Raw genomic sequence first — 4,725 nt, 5'->3', positions numbered from 1 at the left:
CTAACAGATGGCGTAGTTTTTAGATTATTTTAAAATTAATGTTGAATTCAAATAAACATAAAATAATATTATATATTATATTATATGCGTCGTTTCATTAATTTATTATTATTATAATACAGAATTTGTGTTTTTGATTCATAGATAGATGGCGGTCGACCTACGTGATTTGGTCTGGTTATGGTGGGTTCTAACTTCTAAACCATTAACTTAAAGTTTATGTTCTAAACTGTACCATAGACGAATTATACCACAGAAATAGATCAAGATCAATAAAATCTTGATATAATAATATGTCTGTGAATTATACGTAATAAAGTACCAATGTTAAGTACTTACTTAGTTTGTCAGGATGATCTCTATTGTGTCATAGCTGATGACTGTTGACAATAGAGATATTATTATTATTATACTTTATAGCAGTGGTCCCCAACCTTTTTTTTAGAAAGCTCTATGAAAGCTCTAGCTAGACCTTTTAAGTTATACCCACGGAGCTAATACAAAGTGCTTTGTATTAGCTCCGTGGTTATACCCCAAGAAGTAAGTAGTAAGTACCCAAATACGGTTGGGTTGCACCAGAGGAGTGGTTAAAGTTAAGGTTAAAGTTATGGTCCTTTAACTTTTACCTTATCTTTGACCGGCAAAATTGACAGAAGACAGCTGGTCCAACAAGGTTAATAGTTATAAATAAACGTGGGCGGGGGCGCTGCTGGTAAAGGAGAACTGTCAAAAATGGCGTTTTTGTATGATGACAGCGTTAGTTCCTTTTTTCGCCACGTGCATTTAAAACCTTGTCGAGTTCTAGGTTATGGTTAAATATGGCGTCTTGATGGCGTCCATTTTTTACTTTAACCAAAGATTAAGATTGGGTTACACCAGCTAACTTTAACTTTAACTGTAACTTTATCTTTAACTACAATGCAAAATGTCAAATCTTTGGTTAAAGTTAAATATGGCGTCCTTACCTCCGCTCATACGTGAATTTCTCTTTAACTTTAATCACGATTCTGGTGCAACCCAACCTTAACATTTTGCATCGTAGGTAGTTAAAGTTAAAGTTATAGTTAAAGTTAGTTGGTGGAACCCAACCTAAGTAAAACTTGAAAAGTCCCCGTCCAGGATGGACCTTGTGCCATTTAATTTTTTTTAAATCATTTATCGTGCACACTGCACAAGAAACATTTACAAATAATATTTACACACAGTAAGACGACACATTTTATTGAAGGTCAAATGTGCGAAATTTATGTTTTTCCCGTTTTTCTCGAAAACGGTTAATTTTATCGTGAAAATAATCTGGACAACGTTGCAGTCTGTAGATCATACAATTCTCTCCAAAAAGTATCAAAACACTTTCATTCGGTAATTTTTAGCTCTTTGCGAATTTATTCTAGATCGAATATTTAGTTACGACAGAGGAAGAGAGATTGCTCTTGTGTACTGCGCAAACTCTAGTGCACCATGGAATCATAATATTCTATAGGTAGTTCATAACTACACAGGCTCGGCAGCACACGATACTGGCAGGTCTCCGGCACACATCCGCCCTCGCCCATGGCTCTCGCTGTAGTGTGTGTGCCCCCCCCCCCCCCCCCACATACCATGAGCACGAGACCGTGTTATAACTATTATGATAGTTATACAGGGTGTACCAAAAATAAGTGATAATACTTTAGGGTGTGTACGTGTTCCTTGTAGAGAGTTCACTGTGAAAGTAGCAGCGCTGAAAGATCAAAACATTTTTTCACTTTTGTATGGGGAAACTCGTGACGCTCGGACCATTGCCCATACAAAAGTAAAAAAAAAATTTCGTCTTTCAGAGCTGCCACTTTCACAGTGAACTCTCTACAAGGAACACGTACACACCCTAAAGTATTATCACTTATTTTTGTTACACACTGTATACTAAGTGCATACACTACACCTACTAAGGTAGGTACATGCATCAGCTCTTGTTGACTATTTATATAATCATTTCTATAAGTTTTTTATGTATGTACTATTTGGTGTCCTTACAACAATAAATAAATAAATCATTCCTGCGTTCCTACCCAAGCAGCAAAACAGTCGAATAAGGATTTTTTTACTCAGCCTTTAATCGTATAAGAGCCGGGTAACCGTTCATAAAACACCTATTTATCGTATAATAGCGGTTATCTCGACTATTTGGCAATATTTGCTAATGTGTGCTTTAAGGACGTCGAATAAACGTTTACAGCACTATGTTTTAGCCCTTTTACTCCACCTTTTAGCAGATGCTGAATTAATATGGCTAAAATACTCATTATTCGATCGTTTGATCTCTAACAGTCGTATAATAGCTGTAGAATAGATGATTCGCTGAATTGGGTGCTTTTATACAGCCGTTACTCAGCTATCTTTTATGTTTCTATAAAAGCTCTATAAACGCAATCGAATTGCTTATGGCAACATTGCTGCTGTTACTGCACGCTTACAGACTAACTCTTATAGTAGAATTAAAAACGTTCGTATAGGAGCTGTAGTGTAATTAAGAGCTGTTATACGATATTTACGAAGCGAACCCTAAATCCTGTTATCATGGCGACACCTTGTGCTATAAATGTGGTGACCAGCACTCTTACTCGACTTTTAATGGAATAAGTTAGCTGTAACTGCAACTAGATTATCAATGTGGACAATGGCAGTAAAAAAATATATTTTAAGTAAATTTAATTATATTAATTAGTCTTCAAATTTAAGAAAATAGGCAGCGCATGAATGTTTATGTAAAAATGCCTTTGGGTTTATCAATAAAGCTTGTTGCGCATGATGTTTTGGAGTAGCTACACGAACAGTAAAAATAATCACATATTGATTTCTCAAAAACTTGATAATATAAATAAGGATTGAGATGTAGTTTAATAACTATAATTTTTTTACATTAAATTTATGTAGCACACAAGCTCGCACTCTTTACAGCACTAATTTGTCGAGTAAAAGCATTCTATTCGCTGTTATAGAACTAAAAAGGAGAATAAAAGCAATTCGTCTGCTATTATAGCACACTTTATCTGTATAATAGCAAATCAATTGCGTTTATTGAACTAAATATCCTATATACGCATTTTGGTTACTCTTAAAACTCTTTTAGTGTTTTCTACCACTTTTACTCAAATCTTACAGCATCTTTTTGTTGCTTACTCAGCGCTTATTCCACTTTAATAGGACTTTAGTCTGAATAATTTGCGCCTTTTTCGCGTCGAGTAAACGTTTACAGCACTTTTACTCGACTGTTTTAAGAACTTTTATAGAACTTAAAGCGAAAACAAGAACGTGCTCTCGACCATTATAGCACGTCCATTTGCTGCTTGGGTAGTTTCATGGAAGTTGGCCACAGTCACCGAAACCGTGGCTGGGGTGGCAGTCACGTTGAGTCACGTAAATGACGAGACGTAGACCGTTCCCGTCACGTAGCGATAAGATGTTTCACATTATTCGTAGAAAGTGTTCTCACACATTGTGATCCAAGATTTCGAGTAGTTTGGGAGATAATTGTGCGCTGGCAACACAGAAATTATGTTGTTCTAAATTTGAAAATTACAATAAAGATTACGATTCTTGCTGCTGCACTCAGACTACGTTATACGTGGGAGAGCCATGCTTCGGCACGAATGGGCCGGTTCGACCGGATAAATACCACGTTCTCACAGAAAACCGGCGTGAAACAGCGCTTGCGCTGTGTTTCGCCGAGTGAGTGAGTTTACCGGAGGCCCAATCCCCTAACCTCTACCCTATTCCCTTCCCTACTCTCAACTATTCCCTTCCCTTCCCTTCCCTATCCTCCCCTATTACCCTATTCCCTCTTAAAAGGCCGGCAATGCACTTGCAGCTCTTCTGATGCTGCGAGTGTCCATGGGCGACGGAAGTTGCTTTCCATTGTGCAACCGGTGACCCGTTTGCTCGTTTGCCCCCTTATTTCATAAAAAAAAAAGACTCTTGCCCATGGACACTTGCAAGTCGCAACAGACGAGCTGCATGTCCGCTGCCGGCCTAAGAGGTAATAATATCTTCTTGAAGTCGTATTGACTATGTCCACACTATGCGCTTTCGTCTTCAATTTTCGTCATCTTTTTTCATTCAACTTTCGTTTTGGCAACTTTCGTTTTCGAACGCAACGCCAACATTGTCATTTTTTTTTTGGATACGGTCAGAGGGCATGCGTCGCGGGCATGCCTCACGTTCGCTGTTGACTGAGCTATAACGCATGCCCTTGACGAACAGAAAAAGGCACAGTGTGGATAAAGCTAATGGTCCGGAAATACTACTGCAGGCTTAGCATAACATTAGAAACCGGAAGAATGGACATACTGACAGATATTACTGACAAAATGGAGGATTTCCTTTGCCTAACTGTCACTTTGTCAGTTGTCTATTCTTCCGTAGAATGAAACCGCTTCTATGGTGACCATGCTAAGCCTGCTGGAGATTATCCAAATGCTGTCGGGTTTTTTGGTTTCCTAAAGTATCGTTTTTACCTCTAGGGGCTTTAGGTCACCTAGATACGGAAACTAGGTATTTAACCAAAAAACTACTAGCATACCGTGCGAATAGGTTCAGGGCTAGTAGGCTACATGTACCTATAGGAACAATATAAGTACTTACATTGAAATGCGTGTGGCACTCGGGGACTGCCGCGATTAAGTTATAGTGCATAGCATCTTTATGCAATTATAATTATTCGCCTACGTCTAGTCGCACGCACAC

The sequence above is a fragment of the Aricia agestis genome, chromosome 21 (assembly GCF_905147365.1).
Source record: "Aricia agestis chromosome 21, ilAriAges1.1, whole genome shotgun sequence".
In the NCBI taxonomy this organism is placed as follows: domain Eukaryota; kingdom Metazoa; phylum Arthropoda; class Insecta; order Lepidoptera; family Lycaenidae; genus Aricia; species Aricia agestis.
Note: the sequence above shows the minus strand (reverse complement) of the source record.